The following is a 16,469-nucleotide window of genomic DNA, read 5'->3' as shown; positions in this document are numbered from 1 at the left end:
CTTTCCACCTGATCTTACAACAAACCTATGCCTGCCATATTTTTCAGGCAGGATCTCTTCCACCAGATGTTTGCTGTGAGTGAAGCTGTAATGTTTTCTCAAAAGTACTTAACTGCAGTTCATCAGGAAAAATGATTCCTTGGCTTCCTTGACAAAAACATCGTGTCGAAAATAGATGTGAGATCTCGTTATTTATATTGCTGAAGTGCTGAACGGCCTTGCCTGAGAACAGTCTGTTCCTGCATCAGGAGCTAGGCTGGGAGATGGCCTTCCACTGAAGAACCAGCTCTTGAAGGAGACAAATGGAGCATCCTAAACTGCTGCACAGAAGTGCTGGTGGAATACCAGTGCTGTTTCCAAGAGAATCCCACCATTTTCTGTTCATTCATCTCTCCTCCCCATCCTTCCTCTCTGACAGACAGGATGGGCCTGGGACATGTTCCTGGTCAATAGAAATAGAAAATTCCTACTTTGCTTCAGTGTTTGTGCTGAAAAATGAGCTTTTTAAGGAAGCAGATCTAGAAATGTCCTGGGCTGTACCTTGTGGCTCAGCTGAAGATGAGCTGATAGGCAATGAGGATGACTAAATTTATTCAGTCAGTGGGTGGACATTCCTGTCTTGCAAAACCATGATGACTGATCCATCATAAAAAGTTGGGCTATCAAATTGCTATTTAGCAAATACAAAGTGAAAAATCCTCCTGTACATCTGAAAAGATGCCTCCCTGCAAGGTGCGAGGGTCCAGCTGCCCCACCTGCCTGTGGGATTGCTTTAGGTACCACTTCATAGGCCTGGCTACTGAGGCAGGTCATCCACCCTGAAGCTCAAAAAGGAAGCTGGCTTGCAGGTTCACATTGTTTAAATGTGTCTGTTGTAATTTATTTATTCAGGGTAAAAATAGGAAAAATAAAAAAGAAAAAAAAAAAAGGTGCAGTTTTTCCAAAGCACTGGAATATGATGGTAATTTCTTTGTTAGTGCCCTTTTCAAGGTGCAAGTACCACTCCATGAGACTGCTCTGGACATCAGTTTCTTCTGCCCAGGGTCATTTTGCAGCTGTAACCTCCCTTCCATTTTCTTTTTTCCTGGGGAATATGTAGAGTTTACAAATAATATTTCCTTGCCTAAAGACAAGACGGTGCTTCTTTAGTAGCTGCTGTTCTTTGAAGTGTGTGCAAGGGCTTTGCCATCAAGCAAGCTCTCCTTGGGATTCTGCTTCCTCGGGTGTGTCAGAGGCTATTTCTTGGCACGGAGTAATTGGAGGCGAGGCAGTTTTACAGCGGGAGGCAGGGGTTGCTCGCTGATGGCAGCCTCCTCCCCGCTCCAGTGCTGTGCCTGCTGACAAACCCTGCTTGCTGGAGGCACTTGTGTTTGCTGGGGCAAATCAGGTCAGCGGGATCTGCAGCTGCCTCGTGGCTAAAGCAATCAGCTGGAGCTCCAGGAGCCGGGAGCCAGGGCAGCGCTCAGCGCGGGGCAGTGCGGCACCCTGCGAGGCCGAGCTGGCCATTGCCTGCCCACCTGGCAGGGCTGGGAGCTGCTCTGCCACGCTGCTCATGCTTGTGCCCGTCCAGGTGTGAGGAGAGAATAGGGAGATCTTCTCTGGAGCAAAAGGCTTGGCAGCAGAGTTTAAAGGTAGGTGAACTTTCACAGTGCCCGAGCACCCGTGGAGGGGAAACAGCCACGCGAGGCTGGCACATGTTCCACGGACAGCACTGGCTTTCCTCAAACCACTGAGCATTTTAGAAACACCTCTGAATGACCAGGGTGGTGATTTCAAATCCTTTTACCCGTGAGTGTAAATGCAAATTGAGATCTCCGTTGTACAGGATGTAAGTGAAACTCAGACGTGATGCACTGAGTGTCTGAAAAGCCTGACCTATTTATCTCCCTCTGCAATTCAGGTCATGGTGATCTTCCAAAAGCAAAGCTCTTCTCATTCGGACACGCAGAGCTTGAAGCTGCTGCTTGTGTCAGGCACAGGACTAGGATGGGTCTGTGTCATGCAAAGAGCTTGTTTTCTGAGAAGTGGTTTCTGGGCACATACAGCTTCTCCAAAGGGACAGCAGCTCCCTTCCTCATCTTTGTCACCACAGCTGGAAGCCAAAACAGATTATTTCATTTTCTCCAAGTCTTAGGTTCCTGCAAAGGAGATTCAAGTGGAGCTTCACTTGGTAGGACCTCAGTGTCATTTTAGGTTTTCCATGGAGAAGCTGCTGGGCTTATCCTGCTTCCCTACTCACACCAAGGTTGCTGGTGCAGCACTTGGGCGTGGCTGATGGATGGAGCTGTCATTCAAGACCTGCAGTTCCTCAAAGGCTGCTGCTCAGGGGCAGATGCATGGCAAAACAGAAGTTTCCTTTGGAAATGGGGGAAGGGAGACAGGCAAACATGGTGGCAGTGGCATAGCAGGCTTTCCTGCTTGCACCTGTTCTTTTTCTCAAAGTTAAAATCTACCATCCTTGCAGGGGGGAGCAATGCAGGACTGAGCAGTGCCTTATCCTTTACTGGTGGAGTCACACCTGGTGAGGAAGGAAACCATCAACAAAATGGTTTTCCTGGAGAAAAGATGTCTTCCTGGAAGATGGCTTGGCCAGCCAGCAGGGATTACAAACCTCTCTGGGAACCTTTTCTTTATGGCTAGTGAGAAGGTGATATTGCTTGTGACAGCGCAGAAAGATTGGCTGAAATAAAATAAAGAGGTTTCCATGGTGATCCCTTCATATTGCAGTAAATTTTCATCTTGCAGTCAGCTGGGTTATACTTCTTCCCCCAGAGGAAGAGTCCTTGGCTCCCCCTGCATTATTAGTTCCTGCTGGTGCTAAGGGAAGGCTGGCAGGCCCTGAGCAGAGCCATTGACATGGACAGCTCTGTGGTGGCCTTGTTAATTATCCTAAAGAGGTGGGGCTGCCCAGACAGCCTGCAGGTGCTTCAGAAACAATCCTGCTTTCTGGCTTGAACTGCAAACAGATAAGGAAGAGATGTACAGATGTAGCTGTGGCTAAAGGCAACAGGAAGGAAGTAGGTTTCTTCCCATTTTACAGCTGGGGAAAGAACCACAGTCAAATTGGGCGACTGCCCCAAAACCAGAGCCCAGGTGCTGTTAGGGGAGGGAATTGAATGTCTAATTCCCAGATGGCACAGATGACACCTTTTCTCCTGAGGTTAATACTGGGGAAAGCACTGAGCTGCAGAGGGCTGGAAGGGAGGGCAAGAGAAAGGAAAGGGAAAGGGAAAGGGAAAGGGAAAGGGAAAGGGAAAGGGAAAGGGAAAGGGAAAGGGAAAGGGAAAGGGAAAGGGAAAGGAAGCTCTTTACAAGATCACATGTGGGAGCACCACAAAAGGAAAAGGCCAGGGATGCTCCCAGGCTGTGGCTGCCAGGGGTGCAAACTGCCCAGCAAAAGTGACCTTTCATTTCAGGAGACAGGGAAACCCCCTCAGCTGTGGAAGGCAGTGACTCACGGGTTCCCCATAAGTGTGATCTCTCCTGCCGTGCTGCAGAAATGAGCAGCAGCAAGACATGTCTCACTGTGGGTAGGCTCAGCAGAGACTTTCCCAGCTCCTTCCCGGGATGACGGCATCTTTCCATCTGCATCTGAACTTGAGAGTCATGCACACAGTGCTAGTCAAGCTCTGCCACCCAAAACATGCTTAATATGAAAAGCATTCCCTGAGAAGGTGTGTCATTGAATGCAAATGAATGCTGCCTTGAGATGGTGTTAATTTATGCTACAGAGCAAAACTCTCCTGTCTGCTTCATGCACCACAAAGCCAAAATAACCCTGACCCACTTGTGGCCTCACTCAAACCTCCGTGTCTTTGGGCTGTTGTTGTGTATTATATACAGCTCCTAATGGGCTGGAGACTTGAGAAGCAAAGAGGGATGTGCAGGAGGGATGCTCTGATTGTGGCTACCTGGAATGGTCCAGGGTGTGTGGGCACCCTTGGGAGAACAGAATGTGGGGATGAGTTGCTCCTAAACATCAAAATCGCTGGGGTCAGTCACCCGCTCCTGTTCTGCTGGGAACTCATCACACAGAATGATAAAATGAAGCCTCTGAAGACTCTCTCCTCATTTCCCTTGAAGTTATTATTTCTTCCAGAGCTTGGGAAAGCTGGGAATTTTTTTTGTCTTTTGGCAGGACACAGGACAAAAGGGAGCTTTGGTGGGGGAAAGGAGCAGGCATGAAGTAGCCACTCTGAGCAAGAAAGTCATCCTATTTCCTGCCACTGCAAACTTGGGCTCAAGCCTTTAGCTTGGTAACTGCAGTAGGACAGCTATTAAAGCCTGTTTGGCAGCCAGCTTTTAATGTGCAAGCAGTGAGGTTCTTGTTATGAAGTTAACAAAAAGCTGTGATTCTTTCTGTAAAGGAAGGAGATATTAATAAGAAAACAACAACCAAAAAAACCCCAAAAAACCCAAAACACAAGAATAAGGGGAAAAAAAACACAGAGAGAGATCACAAGCTGACTAACTCTGCAGGGAGAGGTTGAGAAAGTCTCATTTTAATAAGAAATAAAAAGACATGTAAGAAAATAGAAGACATACATTGGAGGCAGTGCTGTTGAGCTGCAGTGCATCAGGTCCCAGGTAATCTGTTTGGGGTGATTGCCCCCATCTTCCCAGGAGTAACACGTGGGTTTTGCCAGGGTAAATTTGCTTTGCAGATCTACCTTTGTGTCTTTGGATTAGCTTTATTTACTCAAGAATTCTGGAGATAATGTGGAGGAATATTCATGGTTCTATTAGTTAAAAATCTTGTCTTCTTGTTAACATCATTTCAGCATGTCATTCAAGGCAAGCACCTAAAGCAGATATTTTGGGGATTAGAAATGCATTTTCCCCCTTTTGTTTTGAAATAGTCTCTCTCCAAGTTAGGTATTTAGTTGCTTAGCTTTTCCAGAGAAGACTTGTAATGCTCTGCCACCATCCAGTTTTATTCCAGCAGAAAGGTTTATAGTATATTTCTTTATTTAAAGCAAAGTGGAAACTCCTTTCTGTAGGATTTTTTACCTCAGACCAGCCCTGCCTCACATCTGCTGCACGTCCAAATTACCCTGGACAGCCTAACAACATCAGCACCTTGCACCTTGTAAACAGCATTTTCCATCAAAGACCACAGGCACAGTCAAACACACTGAAGCTGCATGAAATGGTGACTCCAGATCTCAAAACTGTCTTTGGCTATGTGGCCAAAAGTCATCTTTTTTACCAGCAGCACTTGCTGAAGATGGACTAGAGCTCAGTTTCACCTGTTCTGCAGGTCACAGGCGCTCCAGGGCTCTGCTCCCTGTGGGATCCATCCAGCAGAAGGCACAAGGAACATGCTCAGAAATCTCATTGAGGCTGGCGGCCACCAACCCCAACGACATGGCAGCTGCAGGAATTTGTTACTCTTTATTAAAAAGAAACGGAGGAAGTTTTTTTTACAATCCCCGTTTGTTAAAAAGCGTTGGAGCACCTCATTAACTCTGATGGTGTGGTATTTTTGGCTGGATGCATTGCTGAGCATGTGTTAAGCGCCCATGAAGTGCAAGAAATTACCTTTGTAACAGCAGTGGTGTCTTCTGAATGCAGTTATCACCTCCCCAGCGCTGATAAGGTGTGAAAAATGATCTTCCCATCTACAGTTGTGTCAACTGAATGCAATTAGCACCTCTACATGTGTTTAAAATCATGACCGCAGGTTATAAGTTTGCAATACATTAGCACTTAGTCCCATCTTTGTGAATTGAGGGGGAAAAAAAATATCTCGGCAAAACTGGTGCAGTGAATACAACTAAGTACCACTAACATTCCATTAACTATTTTTAATGAAGTAAATCCAGCCCCAGATGAGTGAACGATAGGTTAGGGACCTTCCTTAGCCCAGGACAGGAGTTGCCTGCTATATAGACATGTGTCAGAGGAAAGTCTACTCCTGCTAGGTTAAACAGCTCTGTTGAGTGGACAAGCCGGGCTCTTCCCTTTGTTCTTAGGCTAGAGGCACACCAGGATGCTGCATGGAGTGCAGGATGTGCCTTCTTAAAATGCTGCCTTCTTTGAAGGGAAAAAGAGAGAGGAAGAGGCTGAAAAAACCCAAGTAACTAGTTTTTTTTCCTTTGCTGCAAGTAGCCAAGTCCCAGAGTATTGATCATTTATTACATCCTTCTCAGGATATTAATCTCTAACTGCACTAAAAGAGAGCCTGACTATGTCTCTGTATGGAAATCTCTTCTGGGGGAAATAATTGTTGCCAGCAGTCTCCAAACTTCTTGTCTTGCTGTTTTCCTTCCAAGTTTGACTGAATAAAACTTATTATATGGAGGCTCAGTGTGACTTACACAAGAGCTTCAGTAATTCTTTCATGGCATACAGAATGGTCATCTTCAGACACCAAACACTTGCACTTTGCAAAGGAATAATTGAAAGGTGCAGGTAAGAATCAGTGCAGACACCCCTCTCAATGGGACTGAAAGGTGTTCTTTGGTGATGTGGATGAGTCCAGACCAGTCTCTGTGCTTGGACTTGTCCAGCCTTCTTTGCCCAAAGCCATACTTTGCAAGAAGTTTCTCTGCTATCACTGACAATGCTCCACAACAGTGACAAATCCCCTTGTCGGGGCTTGGGATGGAAGATGGATGAAACAGCATCAGCTTCTCTACCTCACCTCTATTTATTTTTAAAAAACTATTGATTTTTAACTTTCCAGATGGATCTGGAACAGCTGTGACTTCTTATTTTTATTTATATTTAAATTTTATTTTCCTTTTTCACTAAATTTGTAATTGAAAGGGACAGATCCTCATCTGGGACACCTGGCAGTGGATGTGCAGGGCTCTTCCCATTGCTGGCAGCAGTCCCATGCTGGCACAGACCCTGTGTCTTATTAGGGTAGAAGGGAACCCCATGGCCATGTGTTTCTCCCCCCACATCACACAGGACATAAAGTTTTACTCAGTGATCCCTGCACAGAGCCAAATAACTTGTGGCTGAGCTAGGGCATATCTTTGAGAAAAAAATAATCTACTACTGACCTTGCCTTGTTTTCTCTGATTTCCACACTGCAGGGCAATCTGCACAACCATAACTGCTCTGAGAATGATGAGCACCTGCAGAGAGCTCTCTGACAGCGATGTTGGCCTGGTTCTTCACCAAAATCCAGTCCAAGGAAGCAGGAGAGATTGGCTCTCTTAGTGCATCAGTGGTTAGGTTTGGCTGGGGATGGCTTTGCTGTTGGTTTTTTTTTTTACTATCTGGTTATAGGAAATCTACAGGTCCCAGCATGAAAATTGTCTGTTGGGGATTCACACCTGTACTTTCTGTTTTATTAAATCATGTCTTCTAGTAGTTCCCATACTGCACGGGATAAATGCCTCTCTGCTATATATTGTCCACACGTAGCAATACCCTACAGTGCCTCAGCCCTGTTTTTCACTGGCCTGGCACTGATGAGAGCTGCAACATCAATCTGCTCCTTTTCTCGGGGCAATTCCTGCTGGCTCCAGGCTCCAGGAGTCACTGTGGTTGTCGCAGTGGGAGCTGCCAGCAGGAAACAGCATCCAGACAAGATGAGGATGCACCCCGTAGGCAGAGCAGAGCACAGACCCTGCCGGCTGTGGGGAAATCCGAGGGACAAAGGGGCTGTGCCGGGTGTTTGTCTCCTCTCCGAAAGGCACCGACACCTTGGTGGGCACCAAGGTGGGTCAGGAAGGAATGAATGTGTTTGAAGGAAAAGGCTGAAAGCTGGAGGTGAGAAGAGGCAAACCAGGGTAATTAGGAGTAAGTGGGTCTGGGGCCGGAGCCGGCGCGTCCTGCGGCGCTGACAGCCATCCATCCTGGAAATGAAATTCCACTCCCTCAGCCGGCCTGGCCTGCGGCCCCACGCTCCCGATGGAGCATTGCTGATGGTGCACATTGCTGCAGGCTGAGTCCCGAGCCTGGGAGATCAGCCAGAGAGGCTTCAGCAGCCCCGGGAAGGAGCTGGGGACTCCAGGAGTGGGGTTCAGCTCATGCGGACATGAGGGGTGCTGGAGCACTCGGTGTGTGGGGATTGGGATTGGGATTGGGATGGGCTGTGGCACTCAGTGTGTGGGATTGGGATTGGGATGGGGCTGGGCTGTGGCACTCGGTGTGTGGGATTGGGATTGGGATGGGGCTGGGCTGTGGCACTCAGTGTGTGGGATTGGGATTGGGATGGGGCTGGGCTGTGGCACTCGGTGTGTGGGATTGGGATTGGGATGGGGCTGGGCTGTGGCACTCGGTGTGTGGGATTGGGATTGGGATTGGGATGGGGCTGGGCTGTGGCACTCGGTGTGTGGGATTGGGATGGGGCTGCAGCCCAGCCTCATCCCCATGGGCTCAGCTGTGAGCAGCAGGTGAGCAGCACTGACAGCAATGAGCCAGGGAGTGCCCAGGGGCACTGAGCAACCACCAAAGGGCACAGAGGGCACACAGGGGCACTGCAGCAACATCAGGGGATAAAAGGTTGGGCTGAAGGACAAGAAGGGCAAAACCTTGCAGCCTTCTGAAGTGCCCTGATGTTGCTCTGTATGGGCAGGTGCCTGAAGCCTTCTGATGTGGTGAGGTGTTACTGTGTATGGGCAAATGCTAACAGCCTTCTGAAATTGTGTGGTGATACTCTGTGTATCGTGGCTGTCTCAACTGTGACAGGGTGGGGTGAAACTGAGGCCTTTCCTTGGCTGCTGGAGGGCTGCAGGTCAGCCTATAAACCATGGGATGTTGTGGGATGCAGGAGCTGATCCTAATGTCCTGCTGCTGTGAGGACAGGACAGGAAATATTTCCCTGGAGCCCGCCTGGCTTCTGTTTTCATTCATCCCAGCCTTTCCAAAAGGGCTGAACGAATGGACCACAGAGCCCAAAACATCTTGTTGAAGCAATGGGAGGGGGCTGTAATCAGCCATAGGGTGAAGTGTCCCTTCCTGAGCCAAGGTGCAAATCCTCACTACACTCTCCCATCTCTGTGAGCTGAGCTCCAGGTATCTGAGGGGAGGAGAGGAAAAGTGGCCAGTAAACTGAGGCTGGGAGAGCACCTCTGTGTCAGCAGGGTCCTCCTCCTCTGAGGACCTCCTGGCCTCAAGAAGCAGAAAATTCCAAAATCAAAAAGCGTGATCCTCACTTGGGAGTCCTGCTGGGTTTTCCAGTGGTACACTGGGGAAAACCAGTTCATTTAGGTTAATTGCACAGTGCGGATATTTATAAATGGTATCTGTTTAAACAGAGGAATGTGCCTCTGCCCGATGAGGTCTCTGCAAAAACAGCAGTGTGTCACTTGACCCAGGCCTTTAACTGGAACCGTCTTGGCAATTTAATGAAATTAAATGGGTGGACTGTGGGGAGTTCATTAGTAAGTAATCCAAAGGCTAAAGCTCTGTGAGCTAGTTCAGCTCTCAAGTGCTTATTTGTGTTTGCCAGATCCAGTAAAGTGAAACCCCTTAATAGGTACTGGCAGTATTTGTAACATACTCTCCTCTGGTCTGGAGACTGTCACACACAGGCACTAGTGTGATTTCATGTTTCTGTGTGATTTTTTTTTTTATAAAAAGCACCTCCAGGACAGCCACAGGGTCCCCTGTGTGTCAGGTGGCTTTGCAGAGGCACTTCTGTTCCTGATGGCAGGAACCTCTTTCTTCTGGCAAAGCGAGCAAGGGAATCTCATTTCTTTCCAAAAAAGCTTTCAGAGGTGGCTGCTGCTGCCAGCAGTGCAGTGCTGAACCTAGGAGGGGCTCAGGTTTCCTTGTCATGCTGGGCCATGGCTGGGATTACGGGCAGATTATTTTGTGCCATTTGCCCAAGGGTGGGGACCAGGGACGTAAAGTGACTCTGGGATTCTGGCAGGTTGTTTAAGAGGATGCTGAATTGCTGCTTATTTCTTGTGAGTGAGGATTTAGGGGAGTGAAGAGGGTATGGATCTTCCTCTTGCTGTGTAAAAGACTTCTGGGTTTCCAGAAGAGAAGTTACTAAAGTTTCACTCTTTAATTCACCAGATATAAGCAAGATTTACAAATGAGTGAATTGTGGCACCACTAAAAGTTGTTTGGCAGAATTCACTGAAGGATGTTTTAGATAATCAAAGGAAAAGCCTAACTCCAAGATACCTGAATTTATTTTTCATCTGAACTCTGTGCTGGCCCTTAAGGGGCACCCACCATGAAAGCCCTCAGGGAAGGTTCCTCTATCCCACATCCTAGAAGCATCACTTCATTTTTAAAAAACTGTTCAAAACTTCTTGGTGTGAATTTGGTACAAGTCCAACACCACCATGTGGTCAAGCACATGGGCTGGAGTTGAAGGGCTGTGGATTAGATCCATGGAGGAAAATTTCCCTGACCTGAAATCCTATGAAAACATGGGGTTTTCATTAATGAACTGCATTTTGTGTGAAAATTCCTGCTGGGATTTACTGTAGCTGCTGCATGAGTTCTTTTAAAAGTAAATAATGTGATTGGACAGGTGGTCCTACCAAAGAAAGGTATTAGTATTGAAAGGTATGAATATTATAAAGGGAAAAACCATCAATCTAAGCAATAGATATCCCAAACATTGTCAGATCAGCAGCACAGTTTTTGTCTTGGAGCATGTGAAGTGCCTATGGAAGCAAATAGATTTTGAAAGAATGGTCACTGCCACACATGCAGGAGACCTGTGTCTGGTTACTTACAGCATGGCAGTTCCAAAAAAGCTTCTGCTAAATTGGGCATTGCAAATGGAACTTAAATTTACACCACAGAAAAAGACTGGAGATTTTATCCACAGATGGATGTGAAAGGTCCCGTGGCAGCTACAGGAAACTTTAAGTTCAGCTTTAGCCCTTGTAACAATCCTGTCTTGTCTTCTCTTCTGCGGGCTTGGGCAGCTGCTGACCTTTGCAGGTACCTGTTCTCCTTCTCCTCCTGGCTCAGCGAGTTCAGGAGCTGATAAAGATCCAGAACCAGCCACAGCTGTGAAAATCTCCATTTCCAGCGTGGCTGGGAAGAGCGCCGCTGTGCCCCTCCCCAGCGGGGCTGCGGCTGGGGCTGTATTCCTGAGCGCTGCTTTCCACGTGGAGCAGCATCCCGGCACCGCATCCGAGCCCCTCTGCGCTGGGAGTGCTGCTCTCAGCAGGCAGGACCAGCTCCGTGGCACGGGGGCACCCACGAACACCCGCTCGCACACGGGGACAAGCAGAAGGTGGGTGCTTCCCTGCCAGGCTGGAGTTTCTTAGCGAGAGAAACGCGCCCAGAGCTGTCAGAGGAGGTGTGGAGCGCTCCCGCCGGGCTTGGGGTGGGAAAGGTGGAGCTCTTCCCAGCGAGGGAAGCAGGGATGGGCAGGAGGGACAAAAGCAGCACGGCAACGACACCTCGTGCTGCGCAGCGGCGGCTGCATGTGCCTGCGGGAGAGCCGGGTGCCGCTCCGGCAGCGCCTCGCTCCCCCTGCCAGCCGGGACACTCCCTGGGACGGACAGACAGAGGAGCCTGTCCACGGGACAAGGATTTTGGCAGCAGCCGATGAGGAGGGGGAGTGAAAAGGCTATGAAGGAAACTTCTGTGTATTGCGCTCCCTTTTTCCATTTTTCTTCGACCGTGGCATTGCTGCAAAGCAATGGGATATCCACTGAGTGCTCTTGTGGAAACCTGTGCCTCGCCCACCTGATGATATCAGGTACCCCAGCAACATTTCATTTTCTTACTGCAAGAAGCTTGTTAGTGCAAATATTCTGTCATATCTGAGGATCACTGTGGCTGAAGACCTATTTTGAAGATTCAGACTGGCATTTTATCCCAAACAAGGGCAGTAGTACCCATCCCTCACCACTTTGCACCAAAATTCCTCCAGACTTGCACCCTGGGACTCAAAATTCAAGGTTTCTAGTGGAGAGGGGGCAGCAAAGTCTGAGAGCAGGTTGGGTTGGTGCCTCACCCCTGCCCAAGAGAAGCCTCTGTGAGGTGCCAACCCAGCCCCCTAAATGGACAGTTCATTCTGAGACCCTTCAGTTGTAACCCTCGTTGAATTGTGACCGTGTTTATACTGAATTTATGCCAAATCAGCCAGTTTTGGAACAATGGTGGATGAATTTCTTTTTGAAGCTTTGTCTTTGCCCACACCGGTGCCTCTTTGCAGAGCTTTCCAGAGGGAGGCCATGCTCCAAGATGTGTCAGAAATATAAAAAATCCTGCAGCATCTAACTGCTGTGCTGAAGGTGGCCATGAGCAGAAAGCAGCTCCTGCCTGGCCTGTGCTTCTTTATGTCTCTGGGCAGGATTTTTGGAGACACCTGCAGCATGCAGCAGCAGAATGGCTGCCCAAAGTCAATGAGACTTTGTTCAGAACAGCCTCGGGTGCTTTTGAAAGTCTTGGCCTCTTGTGAGCCTCTTTAAAGAGTTGTAAATTACAGTTAATTCCTGTGGTTTAGGTGTATTAGTTGATACAGCCCAGGATTACATTCCTGTCCTCCTCAGGATCCCAATTTGACAGCCTGACTTGAAGGGTTGACAGGGTTCAGGAGCAGCAGCTCCTGCTTTTAACTTCAGTGTCCCATTCCCCAGCCTGAAGGGACAGGTCTGCCCGCTGCAGCTGGGACAGTGCTCCTCCTGCACTGCACTAGAACTGAAATTCATCTAACATAACTTACTGGGGAACAAAATAAAGTCCACCAAGATATGTTCATCATCCTCCAGGTCACCTCCAGCTGAGAAATGGGGCTACTGGCAGGGCATCTCTGCAGGAAAAATAAAAAGAGCAGCTGTGGTTTTATGTGGTTTGTGATGCCAGCTTCTCTCTTTCATGTGGAAGTGGAGTGCCTGTTGCACCCCTGCTGAAAGGAAAACCAGGATTGTACCCAGGCCACCTGCCCACAGAGCCACCATGCCATTACATGGGTGTGAGGGTTTTCTCACTGACTTTGATTTTTTTTTGTTAAGGAATATTGGTCCTTTTCATGCTATTTATAGACCCTCCCCCCCGCAAAATGAGTTAAAAAACTTGACAAGAGCCTATCTGACCTGTTATTCATTTTGGAGCAACTTCTGGAATTGGCTGTGGGTATTGAACCAGCTGCAAGGTTTAATCTACCCAATCACTGGGTTTTCCAAATTATTCTGATCACAAGGAGCTTGCTGCCTCCCATAGTCAAGGCTGTTGGCTTCAGGGGCAGATTAAATAATCCTGGCCTGTAGGTCAAGCAGGTCTGCAAGAAATAGTAGGGGACTCTAGAATATGGAAGGTGTGTCATAGAAATATTTTCAGAAAAGTCACTGGTTTTGTCCAAAAAGCAGTGTCACAGCTCAAAGAACCATAGACAAGGAATACTATTTTCCTCTGGGTGCTTGTGCAGCACCTTGCCTGTGGAGCCATGAGATTCCATGATTTTTGTTGTGGTGTTGGGCTTTGGTGCTGGACTCCATCAAAGAGGAGGCACAGTTGTGCCTGTCCTCTGGGTCTGATGGAAATGTTAATCTCCCAGTGATGGCACATCTCAATTCTGCTGAGATTTCACAGAAAATAAAAATAACTCAGAAGAACCTTGTCTGCTTCAATGTCTTCTCAGGCAGGTTCAAAATGGAGATCAGGGTTGTCCCCTTTGTGCATAGTACAATAAAAATTAAATTCAGAAATATATCCAGGTGGTTTGCTGCTCTGAATCTTCCTCTGCTGGACTGGGAAAAGGTATGTATAATTTAATTGCTGAGCAGAAGACAAGGGGCTCCTGTCTACATCCTGGGCTGTAGACCAACAGCCCTGAAGGTGACTTCAGGGAATTGTGTAATGGAGCTGTAAGTCAGCACTGCCATCAGATCCTGGTTTGGAAACTTCTTTGGAGGCTGCCTCAGCACTGCCTCGGCCAAAGCAGAGGGAGAGCAATGGCCATGGCTGCTCCCTCTTCTCTTTGGTTTTCACAGAGGATGTTTGAGAAGCTGTGGCTGCTCCATCCCTGGAACTATCCAAGGCCAGGTTGGATGGGGCTTGGGGCAACCTGGGCACATGGAAGATGTCCATGGCAGGGGTGCAGCTGGGTGGGCTTTAAGGTCCCTTCTCACCCAAACCATTCTGGGATTTTTTTGCTCACCCCAGAAAGCAGGTTGGCTGACATCATACTGGGGATGCAGCATATCAAAGGTTAGCTGTGTCACCTTCTCTTTCTGGATCTCTGCACACAAACAGCCTGGTGAATCAGGGAACAGTGACTGAGAGTGGAAATAGCTTTGCACCGAGAAGAAGCCAATACTGTCTTCACTTTGCCCACACTGAAGGCTAAAACATTTCCACTTAAACTGGGAATGATGGTTGGATTGCTCTTAGTCATCTCCAATGCCTGTGTAGGTGGGGGCAAGGATTTTTAATTATTTTTCTTTTTCCCTTTCACCTGCAGACTGAAGTGTCTGCAGTGTTGCTGCTCATAGCAGCTCAAGGGGCACCTCACAACAGTGCTGGATGGTCCACAAGTGCTCAGACTTGCTCTTGAGGCAGCAGGGAAATAAATGAAGGAAGGCAGGAGAGGAAGAAGCCAAGCTGTAAGTGCACAGGGTGTTGTGGAACAAAAGGGGGCTTGGCTGACCCTGGCATGCTTGTTGAGGAGATGCCTATGTTGGTGCAGTGTAAAAAACATTGTTAAATGAAGTACTTTTGAACTATTTTTAGGTGGTGGTGGCATTGTTCATCTTACAGTATAACTGAAGTGTGAAACCCCTTGAGTATTTTTAATCTTTTAAAGTTGCTCTTTAGGTGCTGGGTTTGCTGCTAATCAATTCAAAAAATGATGTTAACATATAATACATCAGCTAATATCAAAGAGAGGCTGTCTGTTGAGTATAGGATTTGGGCAACAGCTGCTGGTATGATTTTTGTGAACAAGAAGTCTTGTCTGTATGAAACCTCTCTGTCATTCTCTGGGCAGATGTGAGCTCCTTGGCTGATCTCTGTCCCATCTCGTGGTTCCTCCAGGCCTTATGAGGGGATGTTGGCAGAAGGAGCACTCCCCAGAGTAAATCCCCAGGGAGTGACCAGCTCCTGGTACAGGTTCACCTTTTATTAGTTTCCAACACTTTCAGCAGCGTGTTAAAGCAGAGGAGACTTCAGTTATTTTGCTGCTCATGGAACAGACTACTGAAACTGCCCAGGAGGACAAACCCTCTCACAGCTCTCTGCGCTGACTGACATCTATAAAAAGATCTTGACAACCTCTCCTGTGAAAAGCTCTCACACCTCCCCTCTGCAGCATGCCTTTGATGCTTGAGCAGGTGGGTAGTCCTCAGGATACTGAAGTGCCTTTCCTTTGTCTTCCATGCTGCTCTGTTCCTGCCCACCCACGAGTGGCTCTGTGAAGGTGGCAGGGGACCCTCTGGAAGTGTTGGAGCCCTCACTCTCAAGGAGCAGGAACAAGGAGGTGCTTGAGAAGTCCTTTTTTTGCTTGAATGCTACAGGTTTGTCACTGTGGTGAATATAATCTGTAGATCCTCAGGTTTCTGGGAAAAGGAAGAAGATACTTAGCACTGAAACTAAGCTTGGGTCAGATCCTCCATCCTTCCCCAGGCAGGAGTTCATGAGCACTCCCTTCTCCCCAGCTCCTGCTTCATATTTGACTGATATAAAGGAAAAATCATCCAGTGGTGTAATGGGATCACAGAAACCCAATGAGGCGTGAAATTATTTTCCTTCTTTCCCAAATAAATCCCTTGCTGTAAATTAAACAGTTTACCCATTTAACTACAGGTGGATCAATGTCTGTGTCAGTCTGCAGTTAATAAGGAGGGAGATTATCCAGGACAAACTTGCAGATCTCTTGGGTCTCTCTTGCTAATGATGAAGGAATGTTCTTCACAGGTTGTGTTACCACCGAGATCCTGGAGAAGCTGGGAAAGGAGCACAGCGTCAGCAGTTCTCAGAGTGGGGGATCTGCATGGAGCGAGATCCGCACACTTTGGGTTCTCCGTGCACAAAAAGAAGTTTCCATTCCAAAGAAACTTGGGGTTAGCACAGGATCAAGCTGTCCATGGTGGTAGACCTTGGAGCAGGTGGAAAGACAGCTACCCCGAGCCAACAGGAGTAACCTCTGTGCCCTCTGGGCAGGGACAAGGTATCCTTTCAGCAGCTTGGCACAGAGAGCTTTGTATTTGTGAACCTCCTCAGCAAAATCTGAAATTGCGTCCACACTATAGCAGAAGCAATCAAGTATAACTAAGCCAACTGAAAGACAGGACTCATCTGGATTTTCACTGAATTGTCTTTCCAAAATGATTTTGAAATACTGTTTGTTTCCACACTGTGGATATAAATTCTTTTTCAAAGGGCTTGAAGCATGGTGAGAGTTTTATTCCCATGCTTTACCCCCTGAGAAGGCATGACTGTGTGATAAAAGGAGTAGGTGATGGGAAACTTAAAAGTAAGAAGAAAAAGAGTTGAGCTTCTCAGACTGCTGAGTGCAGGAGTCACTGAAGGTTGGATGGGGTTTGGAGGAACCTGGTCTAGAGGAAGGTGTCCCTGCCCATGGCAGGGGG

The 16,469-nt window shown here is 47.9% G+C and overlaps 2 long non-coding RNA genes across 4 annotated transcripts in view; both read left to right on the top strand.

The window, feature by feature from the left end:
* Positions 1–7,675, top strand: part of LOC110474095 (uncharacterized) — a 37,079-nt gene extending 29,404 nt beyond the window's left edge. For all 3 annotated transcript variants that reach the window (XR_014956814.1, XR_014956815.1, XR_014956816.1), the window contains one exon: positions 48–7,675. This is a non-coding gene — a long non-coding RNA (uncharacterized LOC110474095). The remainder of the gene's footprint in view (positions 1–47) is intronic.
* Positions 7,676–11,019: 3,344 nt separating this feature from the next.
* LOC146766950 (uncharacterized) lies at positions 11,020–16,041 on the top strand. Its single transcript, XR_014956817.1, has 3 exons — positions 11,020–11,167; positions 14,345–15,212; positions 15,796–16,041. It is a non-coding gene; the product is annotated as an uncharacterized LOC146766950 (long non-coding RNA).
* The last annotated feature ends 428 nt before the right edge of the window (positions 16,042–16,469 follow it).

Source organism: Lonchura striata, chromosome 7 (genome assembly GCF_050655825.1).
Source record: "Lonchura striata isolate lonStrDom1 chromosome 7, ASM5065582v1, whole genome shotgun sequence".
Classification (NCBI taxonomy): Eukaryota; Metazoa; Chordata; class Aves; order Passeriformes; family Estrildidae; genus Lonchura; species Lonchura striata.
Note: the sequence above shows the minus strand (reverse complement) of the source record. Positions and strands in the feature narration are given on the sequence as shown.